Source organism: Cherax quadricarinatus, chromosome 23, assembly GCF_038502225.1.
Source record: "Cherax quadricarinatus isolate ZL_2023a chromosome 23, ASM3850222v1, whole genome shotgun sequence".
NCBI classification, from domain to species: Eukaryota; Metazoa; Arthropoda; class Malacostraca; order Decapoda; family Parastacidae; genus Cherax; species Cherax quadricarinatus.
The window spans coordinates 220,885-239,022 of NC_091314.1; the positions used below are offsets into that span (position 1 = coordinate 220,885).

Below are 18,138 nucleotides of genomic sequence, written 5' to 3' on the forward strand. Positions count from 1 at the left end.
TAGTGTAAACGCTGGGAATTTAAATTATTTTTTGGGGATTAAAGCATTTCTGACGTGATGAACGGGTTACTTGTTGTCACTGATGGGATTTTAAACCCAATTTTGATTTAACCAGTTGACTAGCCTCTCCCTCCTCCTCGGCTGCTGGTGTGATTTTAGTTGCTGGTGTGGGTGTGTAGCAATCTCTGGCTGAGCGGCGGCAGCAGCGGCGGCAGCAGCAGCGGCGGCAGCAGCGGCAGCAGCGGCAGCAGCAGCAGCAGCAGCGGCAGCAGCAGCGGCAGCAGCAGCAGCAGCAGCAGCGGCAGCAGCAGCGGCAGCAGCAGCGGCAGCAGCGGCAGCAGCAGCAGCGGCGGCAGCAGCAGCAGCGGCGGCAGCAGCAGCAGCGGCGGCAGCAGCAGCAGCAGCAGCAGCAGCGGCGGCAGCAGCAGCAGCAGCGGCAGCAGCAGCAGCAGCGGCGGCAGCGGCAGCAGCGGCAGCAGCAGCAGCAGCAGCAGCAGCAGCAGCAGCAGCAGCGGCAGCAGCAGCAGCAGCAGCAGCAGCAGCAGCAGCAGCGGCGGCAGCGGCAGCAGCGGCAGCAGCAGCAGCGGCAGCGGCAGCGGCAGCGGCAGCAGCGGCAGCAGCAGCAGCAGCAGCAGCAGCGGCAGCAGCAGCAGCAGCAGCAGCAGTGGTGGTGAACCTGCTGGGCTGCGTCTGCTGGTCATCAGTATGTGTCTGTCAGTGGGAGTGAGTGGGTGTACTTCACTACTATCGCCTTCCTACATCCACTTAACCTTTCTCGTGTCGTCTAAGAAAAGTGAGATATTTTATCCGTCTACACCGAGCCTGGTAAATGCCTCTATAGCAGTTTGATCAGTTCTTTTTATATATATAGGTTTGTATGTTTAATTTTTAGAATGTTTTCATATAGTAACTTGCATAGAAATAAACCCAGTAAAGTCAGTTACTTGTATGACATACTGATAAATTTTAGATTTCTGTTCCATTAGATCTAACCTGAATTGTTTTCAGGTATAGGTATACACCCCCCCTTCCAGGTGCTGTATAACTCCTATGGGTTTAGCACTTTTTCGTGAATATAAAAATATAATTTCTATAAACCCATTATTCTGATGTAAAACCATCTTATGAAATATAACAAAGTTAAATATTTGTTTTATCAAAAATAACTAGAATATAATAATAATAATTATCTTTCTACAAGTACACGTACAAGGTATACAAACCTAGCTGACATCAATGACATACTGCTATATAGAAAGCCGCTTGTTATGCTGAGCATTTCGGGCAAATTAGGTCAGTTTTGTCCCAGGATGCGACCCACACCAGTCCACTAACACCCAGGTACCCATTATTACTGATGGGCGAACATAGACAACTGGTGTAGTGAAACACGTCCAATGTTTTCACCCCTTCGCCGGGAATCGAACCCGGACCCCTCACCGTGTGAAACGAGGGCTTTTGCCACCAGGCTTGTTACGCAATGTTCTCTTTAATTAGTAATTTAATGTATAATAATCTTTTACTTTATCGAATTATTGAGTGTATAACAATATTTTTATGACAAGACGTGCAGGTTTAATGCTTGGTTTAGAAAGACACATAGGCAAACACTATGACATATTAGAAAACGTTTCGGTCCTGGAACCTTGATCACTTCTAACATAAAAAGGTAGAAAGACATTATATAGAGGCGGAGAGTGAGGTGTGAGTGACGCATGGTGACCTGAAGAATGTCATCACCGACACAATAGAACATAACACTGGAAACCACAAAATTTCAAAAACATTAGCATACATGATACTTAAGCAGGCTAAGCACCACCAACCCAACAACACAGGAGTCATATGATCTCATCGTCTACCCGTCTTCGTCCCAATATGACATTCTTCAGGTTACCATGCGTCACTCACACCTCACTGTCCGCCTATATATATGTCTTTCTACCTCTGTATGTTAGAAGTGATCAAGGTCGCAGGACCGAAGCGTTTTCTAATAAATATATCAGTGTTTGCTTACGTGTCTTTCTAAACCAACTTATCGGTATTTATTACCAAGGTTTATACCAGGTTTAAGGCTTCCCACTGAATAATACAATATTTTCATTTCGTACACGTTGTGCATATAATGGATGTGTGTACTTGTTAGTGTTTACTTGCACACCCACAAGCATTGTGACTAGTTGGATGAATCTTATTATAGCCAGGTGGCCGAGTGGCTTACGCACTGGCCTGAAGTTATGACTCGCTCACCATGGGTTGAAAGCCAACTCGTACCGTGGTTTGCATTTATCATTATGGAGATCATCGCACCCGTTGCTCTTAGACCAGGTCTCTTAATTTTTAATGGAAATATTGAACTTTTGAAGGGAGGTGTGCTTTGGGGAAGGAGAAGGGCACTTGAACCAAAAAATAAAGACTTGATCTCGCATGATTGCGTCCCATTCCCAAGGCGGTGTATTACAACCCAGGGACAATAAGGGCCTGTTATCCTGAGTGTAAAGGGGAGCGACAAGCAGAACAAATTCAGCTGAATGACTTTGAAATATATTTTCCTTCAAGAGCAATGTGAATATTTACAACTATGTACACTATATACAGTTGGAAAATGTATGTGTACAACACGGTTTAGGCAAGGCCAAGACACAGCCTGGAGAAAGAATGGACAACCGTGCTCAACCAGTTCTAGTATGGAAATGACAAGGGCAGACAGGCGGGTGGTGCCCACAACACCTCTGCGATTGCCAGAACCATCTTCTCATTGGCCGAACCTGTGTACTGATCAAACGATGGGGCCCCATCGTTCGACCCCTAGTACTGGTTTGCCTTTTCCATCCTATGGAGAGGGAGCATGGACACGGGGGTCGTCCCACAGTTACTAAAATCAACAGACATAGCCCCACTCCACAAAGGGGGCAGTAAAGCAACAGCAAAGAACTACAGACCAATAGCACTAACATCCCATATAAAAATCTTTGAAAGGGTCCTAAGAAGCAAGATCACCACCCATCTAGAAACCCATCAGTTACACAACCCAGGGCAACATGGGTTTAGAACAGGTCGCTCCTGTCTGTCTCAACTATTGGATCACTACGACAAGGTCCTAAATGCACTAGAAGACAAAAAGAATGCAGATGTAATATATACAGACTTTGCGAAAGCCTTTGACAAGTGTGACCATGGCGTAATAGCGCACAAAATGCGTGCTAAAGGAATAACAGGAAAAGTCGGTCGATGGATCTATAATTTCCTCACTAACAGAACACAGAGAGTAGTCAACAGAGTAAAGTCCGAGGCAGCTACGGTGAAAAGCTCTGTTCCACAAGGCACAGTACTCGCTCCCATCTTGTTCCTCATCCTCATATCCGACATAGACAAGGATGTCAGCCACAGCACCGTGTCTTCCTTTGCAGATGACACCCGAATCTGCATGACAGTGTCTTCCATTGCAGACACTGCAAGGCTCCAGGCGGACATCAACCAAATCTTTCAGTGGGCTGCAGAAAACAATATGAAGTTCAACGATGAAAATTTTCAATTACTCAGATATGGTAAACACGAGGAAATTAAATCTTCATCAGAGTACAAAACAAATTCTGGCCACAAAATAGAGCGAAACACCAACGTCAAAGACCTGGGAGTGATTATGTCGGAGGATCTCACCTTCAAGGACCATAACATTGTATCAATCACATTGCTAGAAAAATGACAGGATGGATAATGAGAACCTTCAAAACTAGGGAGGCCAAGCCCATGACACTCTTCAGGTCACTTGTTCTATCTAGGCTGGAATATTGCTGCACACTAACAGCACCTTTCAAGGCAGGTGAAATTGCCGACCTAGAAAATGTACAGAGAACTTTCACGGCGCGCATAACGGAGATAAAACACCTCAATTACTGGGAGCGCTTGAGGTTCCTAAACCTGTATTCCCTGGAACGCAGGAGGGAGAGATACATGATTATATACACCTGGAAAATCCTAGAGGGACTAGTACCGAACTTGCACACGAAAATCACTGGCTACGAAAGCAAGAGACTTGGCAGACGATGCACCATCCCCCCAATGAAAAGCAGGGGTGTCACTAGCACGTTAAGAGACCATACAATAAGTGTCAGGGGCCCGAGACTGTTCAACTGCCTCCCAGCACACATAAGGTGGATTACCAACAGACCCCTGGCAGTCTTCAAGCTGGCACTGGACAAGCACCTAAAGTCAGTTCCTGATCAGCCGGGCTGTGGCTCATACGTTGGTTTGCGTGCAGCCAGCAGCAACAGCCTGGTTGATCAGGCTCTGATCCACCAGGAGGCCTGGTCACAGACCGGGCCGCGGGGGCGTTGACCCCCGGAACTCTCTCCAGGTAAACTCCGGGTAATAGCCTTTCAATGAGGGTGTGTACATGCGCTGAATAAAGGTTATGTACTCTTTGCATGCCACTCCCCCACCCCGAGAGGGCTCAGGAAAAGGCTCCCACCTCCCATTAGTAACCGTGCCACCATGGCACCATATCCATTAGTAACCATGCCACCATGGCACCATATAATGGGACTGCCTTTCCTCTCATCCATCCAACTCTTAGAGCTTAGCTTTATTCGAACCATAAAGCCAAACCCTAAACTTAGAGTGAGACAGCAGACAGTAGGGCTAATGTAGGTCCAAGGTGTGGGCGGACGGTAACCCGCACCCTCTCACTAAAAAAAAAAAAAAAAAAACACATGTATAAAGGGGGAAAGAAGAGCTAGAAACTGGTTACAATACCTGGAGTTTACCTGAAGAGAGTTCCGGGGGTCAACGCCTCCGCGGCCCGGTCTGTGACCAGGCCTCCTGGTGGATCAGAGCCTGATCAACCAGGCTGTTACTGCTGGCTGCATGCAAACCAACGTACGAGCCACAGCCCGGCTGGTCAGGAACCAACTTTAGGTGCTTGTCCAGTGCCAGCTTGAAGACTGCCAGGGGTCTGTTGGTAATCCCCCTTATGTATGCTGGGAGGCAGTTGAACAGTCTCGGGCCCCTGACACTTATTGTATGGTCTCTTAACGTGCTAGTGACACCCCTGCTTTTCATTGGGGGGATGTTGCATCGTCTGCCAAGTCTTTTGCTTTCGTAGTGAGTGATTTTCGTGTGCAAGTTCAGTGCTAGTCCCTCTAGGATTTTCCAGGTGTATATAATCATGTATCTCTCCCGCCTGCGTTCCAGGGAATACAGGTTTAGGAACCTCAAGCGCTCCCAGTAATTGAGGTGTTTTATCTCCGTTATGCACACCGTGAAGGTTCTCTGTACATTTTCTAGGTCAGCAATTTCACCTGCCTTGAAAGGTGCTGTTAGTGTGCAGCAATATTCCAGCCTAGATAGAACAAGTGACCTGAAGAGTGACATAGGTCCCTAACACATCCTAACCTAATATAAAATCTAAGATCTGGACAATGTGTTGCTGTATAGCCCTTGTGGCTTAGCGCTTCTTTTTGATTATAATAATAATAATGGACAATGTGTCTGCCAACTTGTTTTCGTTATATGGTTGCAGCCTAAGTGACCACCTCATAATTCATGTGTTGTGATTCTTCATGTTTTGAAGATAAATTAGAGGGTTGTGGTCGGTGTAGACTGTGACCACCTGCAAAGTCTGGCTCGCATATATATCGAAGTGCTCCAAGGCCAGTACCAGCGTGAAGGCTTCTCTTTCAGTTTTTGAGTAGGCCCTCTGGTGTGGCTGGAACTTCGCTGATAAGGCTACAGGCTTCAACCCCTCATCCCCGTTTTGCAACAGTGCTGCCCCAACCCCAGACTCACAAGCATCAACCTGTAAGGAGAAAGGTTTGGAGAAGTCTGGAGGCAAAAGAATGGGTGCAGTACACAATAATCTTTTTGCTTTCGTAAAAGCATTTTGACATTCTGGGGTCCAATTAAAGGGAACTTTGTGACTGGTAAGAGAGGCTACAATATCTGAAAAATTTTGACAATCTTCTATAAAACCCTATCATGCCTAGGAAACGTTGAAGAGATTTCCTATCATGGGGAATTGGGTAATCTTTAATGGCAAGAACTTCAGCAAATTAAGCCACTACCTACTTCATGGCCCAGAAAAGTAATATTTAAATGGGAACTCTGGAAGGTCTCGCTGTATAACCCTTGTGGCTTAGCGCTTCTTTTTTATTATAATCTGGAAGGTCTCAAAGAGAGCCTTAATTCTAAACAGGTCTTGATCCCAAGTATCAGACACCATCACGATGTCATCTAGGTAAGCTGCTGTGCCTTTGTCCTTTTAATAGCCTGATGTATAAGTTTCTGGAATGAAGAGGGAGAATTTGTCATTCCAAAGGGGGTAATTGTATATTGATAATGACCTGGAGTTACGAAGGCAGAGATTTCCTTCGCCTTATCTGTCAAAGGTACCTGATAGTAACCTTTAAGGATATCTAACTTGGACACAAAAGTAACCTTACCCACGAAGTCGATTACGTCATCCAGACGAGGAAGAGGGTAAGCATCCGTAATTGTGACCTCATTCACCTTACGGTAGTCTGTACACATGCGAAAACCTCCATCAGCTTTTTTAACAAGGATGCACGGTGAAGCCCATAGACTAGATTACTCTTCCACTAACCCATGCTCTAACAGAAATTCTACCTCCTGCTGAAGTAGCTTCTGTTTTTCAGGATTAGCTCTGTAGGGGGAGAGTTTAATAGGTTTAGACTTTCCCACATCTACATCATGATTCCCCTCAAGGAAGGTTCCTTGATGTTGGTGAGGGGCTCTTGATTTAGGGAATTGGATCTGTGCTCCAGTTCCCCGAATTAAGCCTGAATGCCTTCCACATCCCCCCCCCCAGGCGCTGTATAATCCTCCGGGTTTAGCGCTTCCCCCTTGATTATAATAATAATAATAATAATACATCATGATAACCTAATGTACATTTTTTCGGCACATCCGAAAAAATATCAGGGTATGACTGTAGAAGCGCAGTTAAACTTGTTACTTGAGTTTCAGATAGCCCCAATATTAAAGGGCTAGGGTCCTTGAGGAGGACAGAGTTCGGAAGCTGACATTAATTTCAGAAATAGAGTGCAAAGAGTCAGAATCGTCCTCAGAGGTAGAGGACAGAGTCATTACTGGGACTTTATCTGGTGTATGAAAAGTTTTCAATTAATGTAAGTTTTAGTTTTTGAGGTCTTTTCAAGGGGAGATACCACATAATTTACATCGGATAATTTACTTACAATTTGCATGGGTCCCATAAATCTAGCTTTCAAGGTGTAGCCAGATATAGGTTCTTGTACCAACACCTTGTCTCCTGGATGGAAGGAGCGGAATTGTGCATTTCTGTCATATCTGTGTTTCATTTTGACCAGATCTAGCTGGAGTTCATTACCTTTGTAACTTGCTCAGTTATCAAAACTTGGGGGCCCAGTCCCTGGACCCATTATGTACCTCTGTAATTTTTTTGACTATCGCCCACAGGATGGGTATGGGGTGCATAATAAACATATTAAACTAAACCTCTCATCTTTTGGGCTGCCTTTAAGTTAGCCTTGGCTAACTGACGTGCCACCTGCAACCTTGAAGACGGGTTGTAGAGTGTTTAGCTAACGTTTTCTCCCATCCATCCTTTGAGCATCCGAAGAGGACCTCGTACATTGTACCCAAAGATCAGCTCAAACGGACTATACCCGGTAATCTCCTGCTCAGTTTCCTTTATTGAAAACAGCAACAAAAGTAGTGATTCATCCTAGTCTGTAGGAAAATGCATACAAAGAGTTCTCATCATGGTTTTTAACGTCTGATGGAATCTTTCCAAGGCGCCTTGGGACTGAGGATGATAGGCAGTGGATACCTGGAGTTTACCTGGAGAGAGTTCCGGGGGTCAACGCCCCCGCGGCCCGGTCTGTGACCAGGCCTCCTTAGGTTGTGGATTATCCCTAACTTAGTTAATGCTTCCCTAAATGCTTTGGCAGTGAAGTTAGTACCTTGATCACTTTGAATAGATTTAGGAATGCCAAAACAAGAAATAAATCTGGTTGAAGCCTTGAGAATGGCTTTAGTATTAATACTGCACATGGGAATTGCTTCTGGGTATCTAATTGCTCTATCCATAATGGTAAATAAGTACTGATTTCCAGACTTGGACTTAGTGGACCTGCACAATCTATAATTAATTCTGCAAAAGGTTTTCCATCAGCAGGTATAGGCTAGAGAGGTGCAGGTTTAATGGAATGTCCAAGTTTCCCTACTTGCTGACATTCTTGGCAACATTGGATATGATTCTTCACATACTGCCTTAATTTCGGCCAATAGAATTCTTTTGTAATTCTGTATAATGTTTTAGTAATTCCTAGGTGACCTCCTAATGAAGTATTATGAGCTATATTCAATATTTGAGGTCTAAACTTTGTTGGAACCACTAACCTCTCTGGCAGTTGCCTACCCTCTATCTCCTTACCAGTCTCAGTGCAGATCAAATACTCGTTTTTAAGTTTATATTTGAACGGATGATCTGGAAAGGATTTACCCATGGCTGCCTGAAAAGCAAAATTCAAAGAAGGGTCCTTTCGTTGTTCCTCTCGGAAGGACAGTCCCTCGAGCATGGAAACAGATATATCTGGCAATCCTGCAACCCTGGAATAGGAAGGCTTGATCTGAGACTGTTCACTAAATTTACGAGGCTCTGGCCAGTTTTCCTCGTAAAACAAATTGGCTATTCCGAGATCAGAGTCCTCCAAGGATAGGTCAGCATTCTCGCCAGGCAACCCTTGGGATGCTGCCCGAGTTATGGCCAACACCAGAGAAGAATTAATCATTATGGGTTCAGGACATACACTAGAAGTGGTAATGTTATTACCCAGTAATAACATGGCATCTTTCATAGGAAATCTTTCGGATACACCTACAGTCAAATTGAAAGGCTGTCTTCCCAACCAGTGAACCAGTACTAGGGATCGAACGATGGGGCCCCACTGCCTTTGTCATTTCCATACTAGAACTGGTTGAGCACGGTTGTCCATTCCGTCTCCAGGCTGTGTCTTGGCCTTGCCTAAACCGTGTTGTACACATACATTTTCCAACTGTTTATAGTGTACATAGTTGTAAATATTCACATTGCTCTTGCTCTGCTCGTCGCTCCCCTTTACACCCAGGATAACAGGACCATATTGTCCCTGGGTTGTAATATGGGTAGCCTGTCCGGGAGCTGGAGCTGGACTTAGAGCATGAGTTGAGCCTAGGGTGACGCTGGAGCAGGAACATTGTGTAGCTTGCTGTCTGGCATTGCGTTAGCTTTGCCAACGCTTTACGAAACTGTGTGTCAGCCTTGCATTTTATGGTCAGCCTGCTATTGAATGGTTGTTGATAGCTTGCTATTAGCTTGTTCATTGTGCTTGCTTTGCTATGGTCAATCTTGCTGTTTTGTGAATATTTTGCAGTCGGCTTTGCTATTGTGTATCTGCCTTGCTATTATATGTGCAATCGTTCTGTGCATAGCTAAGCGTGTATTGCAAATAACGTGTTACATTGGGGTACGAGTAATCTGTAGTCGTACTGTGCATAGCTAAGCGTGTGTTGCAAATAGCGTGTTACACTGGGGTATGCCGCCTAGACGAGTCAGACGTCTAGTGTCTGAATACACTTTATTAAACTTGTCTAAGTTTTCTCTATAGCGTTGTTGGCAAATTGCTCATTCCATTGTCATTGATTACGAACACACACTCACAGCTGCGCAGCTTCGTACTCTTACAAGTATCAAACTTCGAGAAGAGGAGATGGCACATCAAACTCCTCCCTATATGGGAGCCAGGAGTAAAAACCCGATGTTCTCGCAGGATGAAAATGATACATCAACTGAGCAAAATCGTCAGACTTATGTGACAGGGTTGTCTGAAGGCGAATCTGCTGCGTTGGCACTTGGTTGGCGAAAATCTATCTTGAGCAGACTAGGGAACAGAGGGCATATGCCAAGGAAGAATTTGACAGGGAAAAAGAAAGAAGGCAGTTTTCTCTAGTTGTAAATGACTTTAGTTTACAGAAAGCAGTACAGCTGGTTCCTTGCTTCAATGAGGCAGAATCTGAACAATTTTTCGAAACTTACGAAAATCAGGCTCGAGCCTTGAGGTGGCTGGAACAGCACTGAGCGTCTTTGGTGCATACAGCTTTTCTTGGTAAGGCACAGGAATTTACATCAGTGTTAAATGACACTGATTTCTGTAACTACCAAGTGGTGAAGACCACAGTCCTTGGAGCATACTAATGCATCCCAGCTAAGTATAGTAAGTCATTCAAGTTAGGCAGACGACAACTTGGTCAATCCCTGGTGGATTTTGTGCGACAGCAGACCAAAGCTTTTACAACAGCTGGTATAAAGCAAGTGGCGTCGCCACCTTTGATGATCTTGTGCATCTCCTTTTAGTAGATAACCTGGTAGATAAGACACATAGGCAACATTTAGGCAACTTTATTCCTAAACGTTTCGCCTACACAGTAAGCTTCTTCAGTCGAGTACAGAAAGTAGGCAGGAGCAGTAGAGATGAGAAGACGATGTAATCAGTCCATCACCCTTGAAGTCGTAGATTTGAGGTTGTCAGTCACTCAGCCTGGAGAAGTTCTGTTCCAAAGTTTGGCACTAACTGAAGATCAAGCGACAGTGTTGAGACTTAAATACTGTCGGAAGGAGAGGTGCAGAGTAGTAGTAGTGAGAATGTAGCCACTGGGAGGTCATGTCCCTCTCAGATCAAACGATTCTCACTTCATAAGGTTGACCAAGGTGTTTTCTCTTCTGTACCAAGATGCCATTGTGTTGCAGTGTCTGACAGAGTGATTATCAAATGGTATACAATACCGACAGGTTGGTAGATAAGACACATAGGCAACATGTTGCCTATGTGTCAGGAAGTTATAGATCCATCTACCTACTTTTCCTGTTATTCCTTTATCACGCATTTTGTGTGCTATTACACTATGGTCACACTTGTCGAAAGCTTTTGCAAAGTCTCTGTATACTACATCTGTATTTTGTTTATCCTCTACGGCATCCAGGACCTTGTCATAGTGGTCCAGTAGCTGGGACAGGCAGGAGCGATCTGCTCTAAACCCGTGTTGCCCTGGGTTGAGTAATTTATGGGTATCTAGGTGGTTGGCGATCTTGCTTCTTAGAACCTTCTCAAAGATTTTTATGATATGGGATGTTAGTGCTATCGGTCTGTGGTTTTTTGCAATTGCTTTACTGCCACATTTGTGGAGTGGGGCTATATCTGTTGTTTTTAGTGTGTGTGGGATGACCCATGTCCATCCTCCCTCTCCATAAAATGCTGAAGGCATGCGATAGGGGCTTCTTGCAGTTCATGATGAACACGGAGTTCCACGAGTCTGGGCCTGGGGCAGAGTGCATGGGCATGTCATTAATTGCCTCTTCAGTCTTGTAGAGTTAGGATAATATCCGAGATTTTGGGGATGACCAAATTTTGGGTTTCATTCATAAAGAATTCATTTGGATTGTCGACCCTTAGTCTGGGCAGTGGCTCGCTGAACAGAGTCATATTGGGACTTGAGTATCTCGCTCATTTTTTGGCTGTCATCTGTGTATGTCCCATCCCGCCTAAGCAAGGCCCCAATAATGGATGTTGTTTTTCCCTTAGATTTGGTATAAGAGAAGAAGTATTTTGTTTTTGTTTTTTTCAGTTTCCTTTATGGTTTTTAGTTCTTCCCGTGATTCTTGTCTCCTATAAGATTCCTTCAGCCTAAGTTAGATATTTGCGATTTCATTGACTAGTGCCTCCCTTCGCATTTCTGATATATTGGCCCCACTGAGCAGCTCTGTGACTCTTCGCTTTCGTCTGTATAGGGAGCGTCTATCTCTTTCTAGTTTACATCTTCTATTTCCTTAATGGAATGTGTCTTGAGCAGATCTCAAGAACCACAGAATTAATTTTTTCAAGGCAAATGTTCGGATCCGTGTTGTTTAGGATATCTTCCCAGCTTGTTTCATTTAGGACATGGTTTACTTGATCCTATTGTATGTTTTTGTTATTGAAATTGAATTTCGTGAAGAGACCTTCATGACTGCTCACATTTTGCTGGTCAGGAGCCCTGTGCATATATGTCTTTACCTCTGTTATGTTGTGATCTGAGTGTATTATCTTTGATAGTTATATTAAGTATCAGATCGTCGTTGTTAGTGAAGATGAGGTCCAGCGTATTTTCTAGTCTTGTAGACTCTACTATTTGCTGGTTTAAGGTGAATTTGGTGCAGAGATTTCATAGTTTGTGTGTGTGTGTGTGTGTGTGTGTGAATTTTCATCTGAGCTGCTTGCTGGGGTGATCTCTGCTAAAACATTGTTTGCTATACTCCTCCATTTTAGGTGTCTCAATTTGAAATCTCCTAGTTGTAAGATATTTGGTGCAGGAGTTGGGAGATTTTCTAGATACTGGTCGATTTTCACAAGCTGCTCCTGGAATTGCTGGGAAATTGCATCTGTGCAAATGAGAGATTCTGTGGCGTACAGACCCCCCAATCTTGTTACCTGTTTAGTCTGTCTCATCGGATCCATATTTCGTTATCATAATTCATAATGATCCTTTATGTGGGTCTCTGCGAAAGCTGCCAACATTGCATTTGACTTCGTGAGCAGTCCCTTGATGTAAGGAATTTTTTTTTTTTTTTGGCGGCTTTAGACCCTGTATATTTGCAAAGACAAATGTCGTTATATTGGTGGAATTTAGGGAGGTTTTATTCGCTGGCTCTAATATCTGTTGTTCTGGAGTCGAGGCCAATGTCCGTGCCTTTGCTCCAGAAGTGCTTTCCGTTTGTGTAGGATTATTGTCATTTCTTGCCAGTCTTTTTTTTCCTCCTAGCCCTAAAAAACCTCTGTCCCTGGAAAGGTTATGGCTCCCTTCTTTTGTTTCCCATAGTCTGGCTGGTCTGTATCTTCTAGTCCCCTTTAGGTAATGTGCCTGACAGTATGTGTTGGATATATCCGTTCAGTATATCCAGCACTGCGGAATGCAGTAAAACACTTGATGAACTAGCTAAGGCAATTCATACAACAAAGATAGTAGTTTTATTGGAAAAATGAAAAGTATATCCATCAACAAATACAATATGGAACTATAAAAAAAAAAGATCTGGGAGGTATTGAAACAGACAAAAAGTAGAATACACAACAGTATCTAGATTACTTCTAGGATACATTAAGCAAGTATCTTTCAGCGACAGATACATAACAGGTATAAAAGAATCACATTCATTGCGATGTTCCTGAAAAGATGGGCATTTTCTATTCCACTATTGTAGACATCAGTGCGAGAAACCTCTTTAAAGACTTTGGCAACCTTAGAAATTACTAATACTGGAAATATTTTGGGAGGTGGGACCTTCCCACTATATATAAAACAAAATAGTGTAAAGTATTAACATTATTCTTACAACGAAAAAACTGGGCAATATCTAAACCCGAAAAATTTAAAATATGTACGAAATCTAGACAGATAAATTAAACACCAAGACGACGATTCCATAGCGACTAACGGTGACAAGAAGTCACTGAACCAACAAAGATTGAACAGCAAGGTACAAACAGTGACAACGTAAATAACTGAACTAACACAGGTAACAACACACGAAAACTCTTGCCGTCATCAGAAGAAACTTAAGTAAATTGCATGTATACTAAAGTTTTAAAGGTGTTATTTTCATTTAGTATTAAAGAGGTCTGGACTTGCTGTTTTTTTTTTATTTACAGTATTACCTTAACACCATTCTTCAAGATTAAAAATTTTTAATAGCTAAATATAATTAAATCAACGTAAGCTTAGTTTTATCATTTTAGATTATATTTACTGTATTCTAACGAGGTTCCCAAAGTAAATTTCTTAAGTTTCCTGTAACTTTACAACGCTATTTTTTTTCAGTTAAGAGATCACAAAAGACTCAAGAACATATTGCATCTCAGAACCAAAATAAGTGTTTCTTATTAAAACACTTTAAAATGAGAGGAACTGATATAGTTCGCGCTTGAGCGGAACCTTGTCCTATATAGCTCACGCTGGAGGGAAACCTTGTCCTAAATAATCCTCGCTTGAGCAAAACCTCGTTTAATACAGTATTTATCCCAGTTGTAGGCAGTTTACAATTTACTTCAAATTAAATACATGTACGCTGCTTGCATACATATGTACTGCATGCGTGTGCTGCGCTATATGACCCTTTTAAGTTTAGCGTTTCTTGCTTTTTACTAACTATGCGCGCTTCTGGAACAGTCTTCGAGAATAGGGCCTGGAATGTCACTGGGTCAGGCTAGTCAATGCCACGGGAATGAGAGCAACGCCAGTTAATCATTGATGAAATGTCTGGTATGCGAGAATGGATGTTGCTTGTACATGCGCGAGGTTTTTGCTAGTTTGTCCTTAATGCGTGTTAAGTCGCCAAGTTGTGTTCACGGAAGGTCGATGCACAACTTTGACGAAGCCTAGTAACCTCGGACATTGTCGGGTATGGACTGGCTCCTGGGCCATATTACATCATCTCGAAATATACAAAATTTGCTCATTCCACTTATTTACCACCCAAAGACTAAGTATTTGTTAACTTCTGTGTCTCATCTCTGTTTTCAGCTTCATCTAAGGCCCCTTGCCCTTGTGCTATGCATTTCAAAGTTTGTCTGCTCTATAGAACCTCAGAACACTTTCCCTGGAATTTCTCTTCTAACGTTCAGCTTTAATTATTTAGGTCTATATAGTTCAATCCTCTGCACTGGAACCCGTCTAGTTGCAAACCTCTGGGCTTTCTCCAATTTCTGAACGTGTTTTCTCAGGTGTGGACAACATGGTGATCCTTCCCATTTCAAAATAGGCGTTATATGCTGGTTCCTATTGAGGTTTCCTAAGGCAATTCTGAGATTTGCTCGACTTTCATGCATGCACTGTTGATATGCAATTGTGGTGATATATTAGGTGTAATATATACTCCCAGGTCCTTCAGTTTATTTGTTTACTGTAATTTCTTCCCTCCCAAATTACGTATGTCAAGTCTTCCTTCACACTCTCCGTTTTGCATTATACAGCGCTCATCTGGATCATAACTCCAGCAGGCATTTGTTCAACCACTCCTATAAGCTTGTAGCACGTCTCCGTGCCATAGTGTTGTTCTTATTCTCATTAATTTCTGGTCATCATCAAACAGCGATACATGGTAAATGATCTCGTCTGGCAGATCATTTATGTATATTAAGTTAAGCATATTCCCTATTACTGATCCTTGGGGGACCCCACTTGCTAGTCTTACTCATCCTGAAGTTTTCTCCTTTATAATACGTAAGACCCATACATATTTAGTGCTTTTTTATATTATAGCCATCACTGTATTATAAGTTAGCGTTGATCCATTTGAGTACCTTTTTATGGGCGCGAGCGCGTTTATTTGTGTTCATGTGTACTCTCCCATTAGTGGATGCGGGGGTTTCTCAGCTCTTGGTATAGCTTCTTAACATGATACAATTAGTTTCACAAGTTTCCTGCCTCGTGAGTCTGTTACATTTAAACATTTGTACGATGGTTTGTATAAACCACTTCCGACCCTTTCGAGATTGAACACGTAGGTTGTAACGTCCTTGTAACTCACGTCTTTAACGTTCAGTTTTCCCTGTTTCCAATCCTCATCTTTAATTAAAACGGTCTGTATCTGCCCTATGAAGTTTCAGTATCTTGTATGTTACTTCTCTCTCTCTCTCTCTCTCTCTCTCTCTCTCTCTCTCTCTCTCTCTCTCTCTCTCTTTCTCTCTTTCTCTCTTTCTCTCTTTCTCTCTCTCTCTGCCTCAGGATAACAGTTCTGGAAGGTAAAACCAGAAAATTGAACTTTAATGCTTATTGCATGTCGTCTCGGTAGTTTTATACTTCGCTGCTTGCAAATGTTAAACTAACGAGAATAAAAACTAAAAATGAAGGAAATCCCTCATAAGATTAGACAAACTAGAGATGGTCAAACAAATATCTCCTGGAATGTAATCTCGAGTACAAAGTCACGTATGTATATTAGAGAATAGGATAGTGACGGAGTACTGAGTGGGGACAGTAGACAGTAAGCCTACTGTCCCCACTCAGTACTCCGTCACTATCCTATTCTCTAATATGCATACGTGACTTTGTACTCGAGATTACATTCCATGAGATATTTGTTTGACCATCTCTGTAGTTTGTCTAATCTTATGAGGGATTTCCTTCATTTTTAGTTTTTATTCTCGTTAGTTTAACATTTGCAAGCAGCGAAGTATAAAACTACCGAGACGACATGCAATAAGCATTAAAGTTAAATTTTCTAGTTTTACGTTCCAGAACTGTTATCCTGAGGCATAACCTAACGACCCCAGAGCTCTAATATCTCATTACCCTTGCTCTGTAAATGTCACAGATACTAGCACTACCACGGTTTTCCATTCCTAAAAGACTGAGGCACTTTGACTTTAGCCTGCTAGAGACGGCCTATGACAGATGTTCAAGTTGAGAGGAAATAAGTGAATGTTACTGCCCGTGCAGTCCCATCTCCCAACTCCGCAGAAGTATCTTGATTAATTACATTTTGTTTATTTCCCCCTTGAGTATTACATTTCTATTATTTTTGCTATCCAAGTTTAATTATTTTTTTAATAGCTCATCAGTCTTTTCCTGTATACCTGGAGAGGGTTCCGGGGGTCAACGCCCCCGCGGCCCGGGCTGTGACCAGGCCTCATGGTGGATTAGTGCCTGATCAACCAGGCTGTTACTGTTGACCGCACGCAACCCGATGTACGAACCACAGCCCGGCTGGTTAGGTACTGACTTTGGGTGCCTGTCCAGTGCCTGCTTGAAGACAGCCAGGGATCTCTTGATAATCTCCTTTATGTATTTTAATTTCATTAAAAATCTATTATCTAGTTTTTTTATTAAATATATATAAGATCTAAAGGTTTCGTAGCAAGGTGGATACTAGAACTCTGGGAAATATACTTCGAGGAGAGAGTGAAGAAACTTAACCTAACACTATATGAGACGACGACCAGGGAGTATATTTTCTTGGAAAAAAAAATGATCGGGATTACATAACTGATGAACAGAGTGAGGTCAGAAGAGCCAGAGACTGTTGATAGCAGCTAAAGACGCATATGAAGCACCTTTTCACTCTGTGATAAGTGGAACACACTGGTAGTGGTGGAGGCAAACCCTACACACAGCTTCAAAAGTAGATATGATCGGTTCCTCGAGGCCAGGAATCCGTAAAACTCTCCGATCTGGGCTCCAGTTCCCTAAATTAATTAAGCCTGAGTACCTTCCATCCCCTCACCCCCCAAAGGCGCTGTATAATGCTACGGGTTTAGCGTTTCCCCATTATAATAATAATAATGTAAATATCTCTGATAAGACTTAGAGGCAGAGCCGAGAGATGAGACTGCCCCCCCCCCCTTACAGGCACAACTAAGTACAGTATGCACAACGACAGTCAGTCACCCCTGCCAGAGAAGTTTGTGTAATAAAATATGGGAAGATTATCACCCCAGAGACAGTACCTGTATTCCCTGGAACGCAGGCGGGAGAGATACATGATTATATACACCTGGAAAATCCTAGAGGGACTAGTACCGAACTTGCACACGAAAATCACTCACTACGAAAGCAGAAGACTTGGCAGACGATGCAACATCCCCCCAATGAAAAGCAGGGGTGTCACTAGCACGTTAAGAGACCATACAATAAGTGTCAGGGGCCCGAGACTGTTCAACTGCCTCCCAGCATACATAAGGGGGATTACCAACAGACCCCTGGCAGTCTTCAAGCTGGCACTGGACAAGCACCTAAAGTCGGTTTCTGACCAGCCGGGCTGTGGCTCGTACGTTGGTTTGCGTGCAGCCAGCAGCAACAGCCTGGTTGATCAGGCTCTGATCCACCAGGAGGCCTGGTCACAGACCGGGCCGCGGGGGCGTTGACCCCCGGAACTCTCTCCAGGTAAACTGAAGGTGTCAGTGTGGGCACCACCATGGAATTGTGCCTACACCCACAGATGCTAATGGCTCACCCACATCTGTGTATAAAGTCAAAAGAAGAGTTTTGTAATCATTAAGGGCATCGTATATACTTGTCCTCTATACTTGTGGCAATGTTGTCTGTGGATTTGCAATGCATATGTGAAGT

The 18,138-nt window shown here is 43.3% G+C and overlaps 1 protein-coding gene across 2 annotated transcripts in view; it reads left to right on the forward strand.

The window, feature by feature from the left end:
• The first annotated feature begins 687 nt into the window (after window positions 1–687).
• LOC128685817 (ras-related protein Rab-23-like) overlaps window positions 688–18,138 on the forward strand; it is a 90,582-nt gene continuing 73,131 nt past the window's right edge. Inside the window, exon 1 of one of the 2 annotated variants that reach the window (XM_053772495.2) lies at window positions 688–825. The gene's annotated coding sequence lies outside the window, so the exon portion shown is untranslated. The remainder of the gene's footprint in view (window positions 826–18,138) is intronic. The other variant, XM_053772496.2, reaches the window with a different exon arrangement.